Raw genomic sequence first — 15,725 nt, 5'->3', positions numbered from 1 at the left:
CCTTGGGCGTATGTACGACTCTAGGCCAAGGACACGGAAACGGACAGAGATGGTTAACAAAGGGGAGTACTCACCGAAGAAGAAATTCTCAGAGCGGCACCAGTGGAAAGCTGGAACACTTGTTTGGTGTTGGTGGCTGGTTGAGTTGGGAGCCCCTTCGCTGGGGAGGAGGTTCCTCAGACCCCTAGGGGATGTTGAGGAAGGGTCTCCTCCCGGGTCGGGTTTCGGCACCAACTGTTTTGTTTAATTTAGGAGAGCTAAATAATTAAACATGAGACCAAAGTACATAAGAAAGTGGCAGTCTTTTATTGCAAATATGCGCACACTCTCGAGTGAGGTTCTCTGGTCCTCAGGTGTGGGGGGCCAGGGAAGTCACGCCGGCGCTCTTGGGTGAGGTGCTCTGTTCCACGAATGCGGGGGCGAGGAAGTCACACCAGCGCTTACCGGCAGCGGACTTTTATGCCTGGGAGCTGGAAGGAGAGGAGTCTGGGGCGTGTGTGTAGGAGTGGCTTCTTGAATTTCGGTGTCCCCAGCTTGACGTCACTCTGCGCATGCTCAGTTGATTTGGTTCTTTTCCCGGGTGCGGGAATTTTTCCCGGGCATGGGAAAATCTGTGATGAAGAACCCGGAAACAACAGGGACTGCTCCATCTTGTTCACCTTCCTCCATCTTGTCCCTTCTCCCTCACCCAAACACCAGTGACTTGGGAGGCTGAGGCAGGAGAATGGCGTGAACCCAGGAGGTGGAGCTTGCAGTGAACAGAGATCATGCCACTGTACTGCAGCCTGGGCAGCAGAGCGAGACTCTGTCTTAAAAAAAAAAAAACCTCAAAACAAATACACCTCATTCACCAGTCTTTTGATGTAGGATCAAAGCCTCTTCTTTGAACATAGGCTCACCAATAGCGGTTCTAAGACACATCTTTTATATACATCACACCCATCCTCCAATATTTTCAATTTTGGTTTAAGTGGAAAAGTGGAGCAAGAATGTAAAAAAGCTTACAAAGCAATCTAAGCATATGATCCTTCTGCATATGTATTTTTGCCTCACTCATGCCTAATTGGAAAGAAAAATTTTAAATGACCGTTACTGACTCTTTCCAAAGCATTCAACTCACTTTACCATTTATGTACTAGTTAATTCAATTATAATTATAATAAAGAGTATTATGAGTCATAAACAGATCTAGGGGCTTTAAAAATTCCATTCTTGATAAGTATTTATATATGTTTGTATTATTTATTTCCATATATTGATATATAACCGTTTTGTTTCTAAAAGCAGGAGGAGGAGGAAGTACCTATTATGGGTACTGATTATCTGAATTACCTTACTTTACCACCCGATCATACTTTCTAGAAGTATTTTTGATATAATGTAGAAACCAAGAAGTTCCATTCAACTGAGTAACTTTTTGTAGAGACAGGGTTTCGCCATGTTGCCCAGGCTGGTCTCAAACTGCTAGGCTCAAGAGATCCGCCCACCTCCCAAAGTGCTGGGATTATAGGCAAGAGCCACCATACCTGGCCCATAGAAATTATCTATGCTCCTTGCTAAGACACAGATTATTTCCCACCAAAGAATTCTGATTCAGCAGCTTTGTCCAGGAGACACTCGAGAATTTGCATTTCTAATAAACTCCCAGGAGATGCTAATGCTGCTGGTCAGAGGACCACATTACAGTAGCTATGTACATTACTTAATCCTGGCCGGGTGCCGTGGCTCATGCCTGTAATCCCAGCACTTTCGGAGGCCAAGGCAGGCAGATCAAGAGGTCAGAAGATCGAGACCAGCCTGACTAACACGTGAAACCCCATCTCTACTAAAAATACACAAAAAAATTAGCCGGGGGTGGTGGCACATACCTGTAGTCCCAGCTACTCGGGAGGCTGAGACAAGAGAATGGCGTGGACCTGGGAGGCGGAGCTTGCAGTGAGCCGAGATGGCACCACTGCACTCCAGCCTGGGTGACAGAGCGAGACTCCATCTCAAAAAAAAAAAAAAAAAGGCAACTTCGTAGATTAGGTATTAAAAATCTGAGCAAAATTCCGATTGTTTCTTATAGAACACATTGAGGCTGATGCTTGCACAGGGGAAGCATGGAGTGGAGAAATGTGGAAGGCTTGGGAGTGATGAGAGTTCGGAACAGCCCTTGTGAGGATAGGAGAGGAAGGGGCTCAAGGAAGACAAGACAAAGCATTAGGCTTGGGGCCAATGGCTCGAGGAGAGTACCAGGTGCCCTGCATGGTGGATTGTTCCCACGGGTTGATGGAGCACAGGGGGTTCAAAGGAACCGGTGCATGCTGTGGCTGGAGTTTACAAAAGGCTGATTCGCTAAAGGTCACAGAGGGACATTTACACAAACATCCTGGCCCCAAGTCCAGTGCTCTTTCTAATCTATAACAGGGTTCTTCCTTTTTCTTTATTATTTTATTTATTATTATTTTTTTGAGACAGGGTCTTGCTCAGTCGCCCAGGCTGGACTGCAGTTGTTTGAACACAGCTCACTTCAGTTTCAACCTCCCAAGCTCAAGCGATCCTCCTGCCATAGTCTCCCCAGTAGGTGGGACTACAGCTGTGTGCCACCACACCTGTTTCAGTAGAGACAGGCTCACTGAAACTGCCTTTGCAAAAATTATAACCGAGAAGACTATGATGGTGAAAGAGATCTGACCTAACTGACTCCATCTTGCTTCTAACCTCCAAACTGTCCCTGTTCTGGGTGTAGGCGGAACTAACTTTGAGAGGAGCTTATAGTTTAGTTTTGAAACAAAGACGATAACAACCCTTTCCCAAAAGAAACCCCCTTCCTGCCTGGGGACTAGACTGCCTTGGTAGGACTAACAAATTAGCCACAAGATTACACATTATGGTTCAGGAGTCATGCAGCTGGAGGCTGCAAGATTCCAAACCTCCCCAAATTGCTCCTCAGGATGACATCACTGTTGTGAAACCTAAGATCAGTGCTTGAGATATTTTGCAGACCCTGGACTCGATGGATTCATCAGCTGGCACTACCCAGATTCATAAATTGGCTCATCTGGTTTTGTGGCCCCTGCTGAGGAACCGGCTCAGCACAAGAGAACAGTTTAGACTCCCTATGACTTCACTTCCAACCTGACCAATTAACACTCTTACTGGCCCCCTACCCACCAAATTATCCCTAAAAACTCCAATCCCCGAATTCTTGGGGAGATTGATTTGAGTAATAACAAAACCCTGGTCTACTGTATAGCTGGCTCTGCGTGAATTAAACTCTTTCTCTGTTGCAGTTCCACCATCTTGATAAATTGGCTCAGTCAAGGCAGCAGGTAAGAAGAACCCATTGGGCAGTTACATTACTATGTTGCCCAGGTTGAACTCGAACTCCTGGGTTCAAGCAGTCCTCCTGCCTCGGCCTTCCAACATGTTGGGATTACAGGCATGAGCCACTGCACCCAGTCAAGTCTGTCCTTAATCTGGGTTCTTTTGAATCTCATTTTCTTTTTTTTTTTCTTTTTTTTTTTTTTTTTGAGGCAGAGTTTCGCTCTGTCGCCCAGGCTGGAGTGCAGTGGCCGGATCTCAGCTCACTGCAAGCTCCGCCTCCCGGGTTCCCGCCATTCTCCTGCCTCAGCCTCCCGAGCAGCTGGGACTACAGGCGCCGCCACCTCGCCCGGCTAGTTTTTTGTATTTTTTAGTAGAGACGGGGTTTCACCGTGTTAGCCAGGATGGTCTCGATCTCCTGACCTCGTGATCCGCCCGTCTCGGCCTCCCAAAGTGCTGGGATTACAGGCTTGAGCCACCGCGCCCGGCCGGATCTCATTTTCTTAAGCTGCAAAAGCCACTGGACTAAGTGATACTGCCAGTTCCTCTAGGCTGCTGTAACTGGTTACGGCTCCTGGATCTGCTTCCAGTTCGTTATGTTCCCCATCACTTTGGACAAGTCATCTCAACTCCCTGGCTTGCTTCTGCAACTCACTTATGGTCCAGAAGCTCGAGTTCTACAGTGCTGATTCTGATGAGTGCCCATTTACCTGGCACTCTAATCCCGGCATAACATCTACTACAGCCTGGGAGGTCTATTCAGGTGTGCATTCCTGTTAAACACTAACACCAATCAAATCACTTAAATAACATTGGTAATAATCCAACAGCGTGGCCGGGTGCAGTGGCTTACACCTGTAATCCCAGCACTTTGGGAGGCCAAGGCAGGTGGATCATCTGAGGTCAGAAGTTCGAGACCAGCCTGGCCAACATGGCGAAAACTCGTCTCTACTAAAACTACAAAAATTAGCCCAGCGTGGTGGCGTGTGCCTGTAACCCCAGCTACTCGGGAGGCTGAGGCAGGAGAATCGCTTGAACCCGGGAGTTGGAGGTTGCAGTGAGCTGAGATTACACCACTGCACTCCAGCCTGGACGACAGAGGGAGACTCCATCTGAAAAAGAACAAAAACGAAAAAAAAAACAGGGTATGGCGACCCATGCCTCTAGTCTCAGCTACTTGGGAAGCCAAGGCGGGAGGATCGCTTGAAGCCAGGAACTGGAGGCTGCAGTGAGCTATGATGGCACCGTTGCACTCCAGCCTGGGAGACAGAGGGACTTCATCTCTAACACACACACACAAACTGTCCACACAGTGTAGTTTTCTTTTACAACTTTCAGCCTTGTTTGGATGTGCTGTTGGATTCTTTTTTGTTTGTTTGTTTGTTTCTTTTTGCTTCTTTTTTTGAGAGAGTTTCACTCTTGTCACCTGGGCTGGAGTGAAATTGTGCGGCCTCAGCTCACTGCAACCTCTGCCTCCTGGGTTCAAGCGATTCTCCTGCCTTCGCCTCCCGAGTAGCTGGGATTATAGGCATGCGCCACCAAGCCCAGCTAATTTTGTATTCTGCCCACCTCAGCCTCCCACAGTGCTGGGATTACAGGCGTGAGCCACCGCGCCTGGTCCACACCGTTTAAGGAAGAAAACAGTGTTGAAAACGAAAATCAATACACAAAGGCTGAACCAAAGCTGTTTGTTGTGTTGAGTGGCGGTCTCAAATAGACCAAGACCCTCTGACCCTTTGTCTTAGGGCATTAAAGAAAATTACTCTGGGCAAACAACAGCTTCCTTGAATGCTTTCACTTGTTTAACAAAATGCCAGAGAACCACAGATATAACCTACAAGATCCGAGCCCACAGTGTTACAGTTTTCATCAGTGCACTTGCAGAAATCGCATCACATGGATTTCCTTGGGAGAGGGGAATTGGGAAATGGCTTTTTTTTTTTTTTTGAGATGGAGTCTCACTTTTTTGCCCAGGCTGGAGTACAATGGTGCAATCTTGGCTCACTGCAACCTCCACCTCTTGAGTTCAAGTGATTCTCCTGCCTCAGCCTCCCAAGTAGCAGGGATTACAGGTGCCCACGACTATGCCCGGCTAATTTTTGTATTTTTAGTAGAGAACGGATTTCACCACGTTGGTCAAGCTGGTCTCCAATCTCTGACCTCAGGTGAACCGCCCACATCTGCCTCCCAAAGTGCTAGGATCACAGGCGTGAGCTAGCGCGCCCGGCCTGGCTTAAAAACAAAACAAAACAACAACAAAAAAAACAAAACTGGTAATAAGGGAATTTAGTTTCCATCACTGCAATTCCAGTCTTTTTTGTTTTTTGTGGTTTTTTTTTTTTTTTTTTTTTTGAGACAAGAGTCTTGCTCTGTTGCCCAGGCTGGAGTGCAGTGGTACGACCTCAGCTCACTGCAACCTCTGCTTCCCGGGTTCCAGCAATTCTCCTGCCTCAGCCTTCCGGATAGCTGCGATTACAGGCGCCGCCACCACGCCCGGATAATTTTTATATTTTTAGTAGAGACGGGGGTGTCGCCATGCTGGCCAGGCTGGTCCCGAACTCCTGACCTCAAGTGATCCGCCCGCCTTGGCCTCCCAAAGTGCTGGGATTAGAGGCGTGAGCCACCGCGCCCGGCTAATTCCTGTATTTTCATACTCAACGTATTTTATAGTAGTGCCTTGAATCCCGAGTATAATTTTGTACCCAAATAAAATTTATAAATAAGGCCTTAGCCTCCCAACAAGGTCAAACTAGCTAGAAACTTAAGTCCTCCCAACCACTGACATTCCCAGTCCCCAGCCCTCATCCTCAGCCCAGGCGGCTAACTAAGGTCCGAGCTCAGACACGGTCTTGCGGAGCCCAGAGGAGGGCAAGTCCCCAGGCGCGCAGGCCCTGCCCTCCAGCTTTGCTAGGGTCGGCGGCAGCGCCACGCCAGCTCGCGGGCTGGGTTGGGCTGGGCGCGCCGCGGCTCAGCGCCCACTTCCGCTTCCCGTGCGGGCGGCGGCGGCTCCAGGACCCAGCCCGGGCGCGGCACTGTGCAGCCCGCTCCCCGGTCGCAGGGGCGCCCCTGAGCTTCGCGGGGCCGCCGCCGGGGCTGCCTGCGCGGAGGGCCGGCCGCGGCCGACGTGGGTGTTAACAGTGGCCGCCCCGGAGCCACGAGCAGGCGGCGGAGCCTGAGCGGGACGTGGCCACGCTGGCGCTGCAGAGGGCGCAGCCCGGCCCGGCGCCTCCAGCTGTGGGAAGCGCGCGGGGCGGAGGGAGCGGGTCGCGGGGCGGGCCTCGGCGTCCGGGCGGCGTGACCTTCCCAGGCCTGGGGGGAAGCCGCCGGCGCCGCCGCGCACTTGCCTCGGGACCCCTCACCGCCCCGGGGTGGCCCGCTGGGGTCGCCGGAGAATCTCGGGGTCGTCGGCCTCCTTCCCGCAGTGCCCACCTGGTGGGAACTTTTGTCCTCCTTTGCCCTCAAGTCCTGTCATTTGGCCGCGGGGCTTCGCGGGGCGCCAGCGCTGGCAGCGCGGAGCCGCTTCTGCCTGGAGACTTGCAGAGGCCGCCAGAGAGCGGGCGGCCGGGCAGGGGCGGCAGGCGTTTGGGGCCGGGCAGAGAAAGCTGGAAGTCGTCTCGCTAACCTGTTCCTTGCGAGGCCCGGGAGGAGACGCACCTGGCCGGGTCCTTGGCGGCAAAACTGGTTTGCGTCTCTCCGCTTTGCCTAAAGCCCGGGCTCTGGGGACTGGATGGCGAGCTGGTCGGCGGCTCCTACCGCTGCAGCTTTAGCCAGAAGCTGGGATCTTCCCGCAGCAGTTCGTGTTCCCTGATGGAAAATGAAGCCTCGTCTACTGACTCTCCCATCCAAAAAAAAGTTAATTTCCCCAGGGATCGAGAAGGATGGGTGGTCGGCGCTGTTGTTCCTCGGTCGCACCCTGGTGTAATTTGAGAGAGGGGTCAGAGGCGCTGAAAAGATTAGTTTTTTCTATTCCAAGTGCTACAGTAAGCTCATAAATCAATTTTAAATCATGCTGAACAGTCTTGCTTCCTCCAAGCCCTGCGTCTTCTCCGAGCCAGCTACACATATGTGAATTAATTTTAGCCCGCTCCTTCTGAGTGAATCTGTTAGTACCCATCATGGTTTTCTATGTTAATAATTCTACTAGTGGCTATTTGTAGAATGAATGAATGAATGAATGTATTGAGAGGGAGTTTCACTCTTGTTGTCCAGGCTGGAGTGCAATGGCACGATCTTGGCTCACCGCAACCTCCACCGCCTGGGTTCAAATGATTCTCTTGCCTCAGCCTGCCGAGGAGCCTGGGATTACAGGCATGTGCCACCATGCCTGGCTAATTTTGTATTTTTAGTTGAGATGGGGTTTCTCCATGTTGGTCAGGCTGGTCTCGAACTCCCGACCTCAGGTGATCTGCCCGCCTTGGCCTCCCAAAGTCCTGGGATTACAGGTGTTAGCCACCGTGCCAGGCCTATTTGTAGAATTTAATGCGTTTAAGTTTGGTTCACCCACGGGGTTGAATTCACATGGACAGAGTGCAATGTGATGTGACTTCCCTACAAAGTTCAGAAGGAAGTGTCTGTGCCAAAAGAAGTAAGTGCATTGAGGTTTATCTGGGAGGCCACATTGGACTTGCCCCTGTCTGTCCAGTTGCCTGTTTTTTTCTTCCCCTAAAATGCATGTTTGGGTGTTTTGTGTTGCTTTTGGCCAGGTTGAAATAGTCAGATTGAAGTGTTGGTTTGTAGGCACAGACCTGAAAGGACAGGACTTTGAAATGAATCCTCTGTCAGTGACTAGTTGTGTGGCCTTGGAGAAGACCTTGTCTTGTTCCAGGCCTTAGTTTGCCTTCTGGAAAAGGATTAGGACCCTGATAAACTTTTTTAGGAAGATACCAGATGACCACCACCTTTTTAGCCTAATAAATAGTCCTGCCTCTCCAAATCTAGCAACAGCATATAAATCAGTGTCTTGTACTTCTAACTTAGTTGCTTTATTAAGTACTGTGCCTTTGTTGCCACTAGTTTTAAATTTTTTGTACATAAAGGAAGATTATTGAAGTCTGGTCATTGGCAAAATGCTTCAAGAGGTTTAAAAAACTTCTCCGCGGCCAGTGTTTTCTGTTGACATTCAGGATGACATTGGTGTTGGGGAGGCACTTGGTGTTTGTCTCTGATCCAGGACAATGGGTCACATGGCTTCTTAGTGTGATGAGGAATAAATTGTTCCTTATTCACAAATAAGTTACTGTAGGGGGTTGGTCAGGGTGGTGGGAGAAATTACAAAAATAAACTTATAGGAAATAGACACAAACCTTCTTGGAAGGCTGGGAGGTTTGCATAGCTTCAGTAAAAGATTCGGCTTAAGGCAACTGAATTCTCTTAAAAGCTGAGGGCGTAGATACATAGCAATGTAGAGGAGTTTATCTAAATGACTTGTTTACTCACGTGGTCCTAAGACCAACCTTTGGTCCTCTGTGGGTGCAGGACTGCTCTCAGCAGTGTTAATTACCCTCTAGTGGTGTTTACTTGAGACCTTTGTCATTAAATCTGTACTGAATAAATGCACAGGGTGCCAGCTTGTCAGGGCTCCTGGCTGCTACAGCTCTTTCTGTGAAGCTGCCTGGACCTCTAGTCTGCTCTTTCATGGGATACCTGTGCCTGAGTGCATTTCTTCATCTGTCGGGCGGCCAGGGTCTGCAGGTCAGACCCAGTGGTCTTTGACTGATGTCAGCATTACTAGCTATGCCGTTTCCAGGGCCTGGCTACCCAGACTGTGGCCCTCAGTGTGCAAAATGTGCAGATCCCTTGATCCATTTCTTCTTTCTTAGGGAAATTAGGTGTCTCAAGCAATTCTTTCATGAATCTTGCTTTTGGTGTTGCATACAAAAGCTCATTGCCAAATCTAAGTTCATCTAGATTTTCTGCTGTGTTATCTTCTAGAATTTTTCTAGTTTGGCACTTTTATTTTTTTTCCAGAGACAGAGCCTCCCTCTGCCTAGGCTGGAGTGCAGTGGTACAGTCATGGCTCACCACAGTCTCAAACTCCTGGGCTCAAGTAATCCTCCTGCCTCAGCCTCCCAAGTAGAAGGGACGAGAGGCGCATGCCACCACACCCAGCTAGTTTTGCAGTTCTTACATTTCAGTCTGTGATCGTTTTGATTTGTAAAAGGTGTAAGGTCACAAAACATTTGTGTTTTGTAAAAGGTGTAAGGTCACTGTGCACCTTCCTCCACACAACCACTTGCAAGCCATTCCCCCTCTACCTTGTGTAAAATCCGGTTTCTTTGACATTCCCTACCTGTTCTCATCACTGCCATTCACCAGCCACCAAGACCTCCCTCATTCCTGTGGTTACTGCCTTCTTCTTCAGTGACTTCCAGCATCCTGCGCTATGGCCTGGCCTAATGCTCTGGCCGGTCACTACTAACATTTTTAGAAGTTCTGTTTGTAGTGATCTACATATGAGCACTGAAAATGAAAGAAAAAGTGAAGAATTTTTGCCTATATTTGGAAACTTTCAATAGGTAATAAGCAGAAAGACAAAGCAAGAGAACTCTGCCTGGGTATTATGAAAAATAAATGCACTGAAGGACAAGATCTTCCTATTTTAGATTAGTCATAAGGAAGAAGAAATCCAGGAAAACCTCTTCTGCCATGCTAGCTAGGGAGGAGTGGGGTGACAGTTAAGGTGTCTCACGACACTTGCATCCAGACATGGCCAGGTAGAGAGAGGGTGGCCCAATCAAAAGGGACGCCAGCAGCCAGGTGCAGTGGCTCATGCCTGTAATCCCAGCACTTTGGGAGGCAGAGGCAGGTGGATCGCCTGAGCTTAGGAGTTCAAGACAAGCCCAGGCAACACGGCAGAAACCCCGTCTCTACAAAAATATATACAGAAATTGGCCAGGTGTGGTGGTGTGTGTGTGTAATGCCAGCTACTATGGAGTCTGAGGCATGACAATCACTTGAACCCAGGAAGCGGATGCTGCAGTGAGCCCAGACTGCACCACTGCACTCCAGCCTGGATGACAGAGCAAGATCGTCTCAGAAGAAAGGGATGCCAGCTCTAAGCAGCTGATTTGCTTATACCAGGTGTCTACCAAATATCTGCCCTACAGGCTGGAACACTATGAGAGGTCTCAGTTCTGGAAAGATATTGCTGGAGTTGGCATTGGAATCAGAGAAGGCTAAGTGTCCTCCTGTGTCAATTCCCAGGATTGGATTCTGGCCAGCCACCCAGCCGGAGTGCACACCCTTGCATCTGGGCGTGGCCATGACACTCATTCTTAGCCAATGGGATGTGAGCAGACTTGATTGCAACTTCCAGGTCAGGTCCTCAAAAAGGGAAACTACTTACTGCATCCGCCCATTTTCCTTACCCATGGGCTTTGAGTCACCTTTACCCTGCAGCAGATGGCACACCCTGGCATGGCTGCAGGCCCCGAGACAAAAGGGTGTCCCTGGATGAAATGGAACAAAAACACCTGCTCGCCTTGAACCACCTGCCCACTTTCAGGCTGCTAAGTGAGAAAGAAATATGCTTTATCTTGTTTGAGTTACTGCATATTTGGAGCATTTTTGTGACAGCAACTTAGCCAGTATTTTAGCCAGGCTAAATAAACAGTAAAGAAACAGCACTGTATCTGTCTTAAGAGAATGACACCATAGTGGCACCAACACTACTACTCCATTCCTCTCCAGGACTACAGGGAGATAAAGCCCACACTGCAAACCCCATCAGGCCTGAGAATTAGACCTGAGGCTGGGTGAGGGAATAGGCAACTGAACAATTGGTATCATTTCCCATCTTAAACAAATTAAATAAAAAAAGTCATCTCTCAATCTCACTTTGTCACCTGCCCTTCAGCTGTCACTGGGTTCATTCCTAACCTTTACAAATTTGTCCAGGGTGGCTTATCTTCCTATCTCGTCCTGCAATCTACTCTCTCACTAGTATTATCTCATGCTTCCTTCTGTCTAGCACTATTCCAAAATTCTCATCCAAAGACCATTTTGTTTTGTTTTGTTTAGAGAGACTGGGTCTTGCTTTGTTGCCCAGGCTAGTCTTGAACCCCTGGCTTTGAGTGATCCTCCTGCCTCAGCCTCTGAAAGTGTTGGGATTACAGGTGTGAGCCACCACACCTGCCCCAAAGACCACTTTTTAGTCCTTATCTTTCTATACCTCTCAATAGCTTTTTTTTTTTTTTTTTACTTTTAGAAACAGGTCTTGCCCTGTCACCCAGGCTAGAGTGCAGCGGCATGATCATAGCTCACTGCTGAGCTCAAGTGATCCTCCCACCTCAGCCTCTCAAAGCACTGTGATTACAGATGCACCACCATACCCGGCTATTTTTTTTTTTTTTAATAAAGAGGGGGTCTTGCTATGTTGTCCGGGCTGGTCTTGTACTGCTAGAAATGGAAGTAGAGCCCTGGTAATTCTCTCCTGCCCAGTCTTCTGGTACCCCTTTGATCTCAGTGATCCCAGCCTGGCATTTAACCCGCTGTTCCCATCAGCACTGCAAGTCAGGAGAGAGAGAAATCTGCTCCTTAGGCAGACTGTCAAAAGGCCTGCACATTGGACTCATGGTTGGTTCCTTTCTCTTTTTCTCTCTCGTGAGGGAGAAGAGGATTGGAAATTTTCTCCCAATTATACCACAATGTGCTAGGGATAGGGAATAGCTAGGGTGACAAATAATCTCTCCTTGACCTCACTTTAGTCAGATTCCTCTGAACCCTCTACTTAACCAGGACTTGACCTTTGAGCTCCTGTATTCATCTTTGCATCACAAAACTGTTTCTTGCAGTTTTAGCAAGAATCCTCCACTCTTGACATCTAATCAAATTCATCATCCTCCACCATCCTCCAGATGACATTCGATCACCCTGGCCTGCCTTCAGCAAGAATCCTGTCACAGTTTTACCAGAATGTCACCCTTCCCTTTACGTTGCCTCTTAGTAATTTTCCATCCAATGCCCGCCTCCACCCCGCCCCACCACCGCCGTGCACTCTGCTCTCTGACTGTAAATCCTCGCTTGTCTTGCTGTAACTATGACAATTATCCTTGCTTATCTTTACCAATGGCAAGTAAAATGCCACAGTTTCCTACCTGTTGCATCTCTTGGCTTTGTGCACCTTTGGGTGCTGCAAACTCTCCACTGGTTTTTGGAGTTCTCAGAAAGGCAGTTTTGTCCATATGATGTTGTTAAGCTGATGTCTCTGTGGGAGGATGAGGGTCTGGGGTTTCCTATTCTCCATCTTGCTTATATTGCTTAGCACACTGTTACTTCGTAAGTACCTCAAAACTGGACTTTTTTGTTTTCTTTTTTGGAGATGGAGTCTCACTCTGTTGCCCAGGCTGGAGTGGAGTGGTGCGATCTCAGTTCAAGCTATTCTCCTGCCTTTGCCTCCCCAGTAGCTGGGATTACAGGTGCGCACCACCATGCCTGGGTAATTTTTGTATTTTTAGTAGAAACGGGGTTTCACCATGTTAACCAGGCTGATCTCAAACTCCTGACCTCTGGTGATCCACCTACCTGGGACCTCCCAAAGTGCTGGGATTACAGGCGTGAGCCATCACGCCCGGCCCAAAACTGGACTTTTTTGATCTTCCTCTCCAAAACCTGCTTTACCACCGTGTTCCTTAAACAACAAAAAGATAACACCTGCTGCCATACAGTACTTAAACTAGAAACTTAGGAATCATCCTTACCTCTGCCCTCTCCTGCCATGTCAAATTATTAACCAAGTATTCTTGATTTTGCTTCATAAATAGCTCCCGGATTGAGCTGGTCTCGGCATTTCCTGAGGCCTCCCCAGCCAAGCCGAACTGTGAGTCAATTAAACCTGTTTCCTTTATAAGTTACCCAGTCTCTGGCAGTTCTTTATAGCAGTATAAAGAAGGACTAATACAGGATCTTACTCTGTGTCATTGAGGCTGAAGTGCAGTGGTGCTCACGCAAGCTACAATCCTCCTGCCTCAGCCTCCAAATAGCTGGGACTACAGGTGCGCGCCACCACGCCCAGCTAGTTTTTTTGTTTTGTTTTGTTTTGTTTATATTTGTAGAGATGGGGTCTCGCTATATTGCCCAGGCTGGTCTTGAACCCCTGGCCTCAAGGTCTCAGGTGATCCTCCACCTCAGCCTCCCAAATCACTCACTGGGATTGGGATTACAGGTATGAGTCACTGTGCCTGACAGACAGACATATAAATATATATATATATATATTTTTTTTTTTTCTTGAGACAAGGTCACACTCTGTCACCCAGGTTGGAGTGCAGTGCAGTGGTGCAATCTCAGGTCACTGCAACCTCTGCCTCCCAGGCTCAACGGATCCTCCTACCTCAAACTCACAAGTAGCTGGGGCCACTGGCATGCACCACCATGCCCAATTTTTTGTATTTTTGGTAGAGACAGTTTTGCCACATTGCTCAGCCTGATCACGTACTCCTGAGCACAGATGATCCTCCCACCTCAGCCTCCCAAAGTTCTGGGATTACAGGTATGAGCCACCGGGCCTGGCCTTATGTATTTTTTAATTGAAAATTTTATTTAAAAACACATAAAAGCAGAGAATAGTATAATAAACCCATTAAGATTTAAAATATTTTAAATGTTGCCATGTTTTTCATCTCAAATTGTTATAAATCTAGAACATAATCTTCTCCTCCCTCTTTTACCTTTAACTGGAAGAAACAGTCAGTTGTCCAATAGGATATTCCACATTCTGGATTTGTCTGATTGTTTCCTTTTCTTCTTTCCCCTTTCTTCTTTCCTGTAACTGGAAATTACACTTAAAGGCCTGAGCATATTAAGGATCAACATTTCTGTCAACAGAAAGCATACAGTCTGGTTGTTCCACTTTTAGTAATGCTAACATTGATCAGTGGACTTTCAAATGTGAAGCTAGATTTCCCCTACAACCAACAAGTAATCTGTGGATCAATAGTGCCTTGTGAATATCCAGTTCCTCATCACCCTTTCCTATAATGCTTTGTTCCCTAGATCTTGTGCACACATTATTGTGATTTTTCTAATTCCAACTTTTCTTCTATATTTATCTGGAATTCTGTAAAAATGAGCTGTCTCCCATCAACTAATTATATGGGTAATATTTTTACAGTTTTAAAATACCTAATTGTGGCCGGGCGCGGTGGCTCAAGCCTGTAATCCCAGCACTTTGGGAGGCCGAGATGGGCGGATCACAAGGTCATGAGATCGAGACCATCCTGGCTAACACAGTGAAACCGCGTCTCTACTAAAAAATGCAAAAAAAAAAAACTAGCGGGCGTGGTGGCGGGCGCCTGTAGTCCCAGCTACTCCAGAGGCTGAGGTAGGAGAATGGCGTAAACCCGGGAGGCGGAGCTTGCAGTGAGCTGAGATCCGGCCACTGCACTCCAGCCTGGGTGACAGAGCGAGACTCCGTCTCAAAAAAAAAAAAATTAAAAAAAAAAAAAAAATACCTAATTGTTTGTATTGGTCCTAGGAAGGCATACTCCGCTCTGCTGATCTTTGTATTTCTGTTACTAATGCCTTCTGTAGTGATGGTACATAGGATGCATTTAATAAGCTCAACTGTATATCATCGAGTACTATCTGATTAAAGCTGAGTGAAAAAAAAGTATCATTGAGTCAACTCAAAGATCTGGTGATTCTCTGCGAAAGGATTTGCCGGACCATAGATTATGCTTCAGTTAAAGCTCAGAGACTTAACAATGAGGCTTATCTTACAAATTAAGTCCGCTGTTCAAAGAAACAAAAACAGAAAGTTTGATGCCATAAAGATTTCAGTTGCATATCCGAAATTCGAAGTGAGAAAAACACATTATCCTTAAGTGTATCTTCCTAGCAGTATTTCGCTAACTTTGGGTGGCGTAATTTTTGTCACCTCTTCGCAACGTGAACAAATACTTTTCATCACGTCCTTCTCCGATATTTTCAACGAAAACGCAAAGGGCGCTAGAACTTGAAAAACGGATGCTTTTTGGGCCGCTACGTTTCCTTGTCTTTAAACAACACTCATTAAAATATACGAACACTGTGAGTTATGTTGATTGGATCATCCACACGTGCTAAACCTACCAAAGTCCTATATGACTTCTGGGAAGCCGGTCCGCTCGGCTGGGGTTTCGGCAGCAGCGGGGTTCCCTTTCCTAGAAAGTCCGCGGCTCCGGCCCTCCCGGCGCCCGCACCTGAGGCTTCCTTGCCGGGGGATCAGGCACTGTCAGCTCGTCCGGGCCGCCCTCAGCCCTGGGAGCCCTCCGCCCGCACGACCCTCCTCCTCCCCAGCCTCGCTCGGCTCGGCCGCCTCGCCCGCTCCCCTCCCATCCTTGACCTTTTCCGCCACAGCTACACGCCGCCGCGACGCTCTTCCGCCCAGGGCGCCCTCCCTGCCCCGCCCACCTGCTTCCCGCGGGCTCCGCGGAGCTGCG

At 48.3% G+C, this 15,725-nt stretch overlaps 1 long non-coding RNA gene across 1 annotated transcript; it reads right to left on the bottom strand.

Annotated features, from left to right (window-relative positions):
• Positions 1-283: 283 nt before the first annotated feature.
• Positions 284-15,672, bottom strand: LOC119620103 (uncharacterized). The gene is made up of 3 exons (XR_005236565.2): positions 15,376-15,672; positions 13,974-14,074; positions 284-7,219 (listed from the first exon to the last, which is right to left on the bottom strand). It is a non-coding gene; the product is annotated as an uncharacterized lncRNA (long non-coding RNA).
• Positions 15,673-15,725: the final 53 nt, after the last annotated feature.

This window comes from Chlorocebus sabaeus, chromosome 3 (genome assembly GCF_047675955.1).
Source record: "Chlorocebus sabaeus isolate Y175 chromosome 3, mChlSab1.0.hap1, whole genome shotgun sequence".
NCBI classification, from domain to species: Eukaryota; Metazoa; Chordata; class Mammalia; order Primates; family Cercopithecidae; genus Chlorocebus; species Chlorocebus sabaeus.
This window is presented reverse-complemented; position numbering and strand designations above follow the sequence as displayed.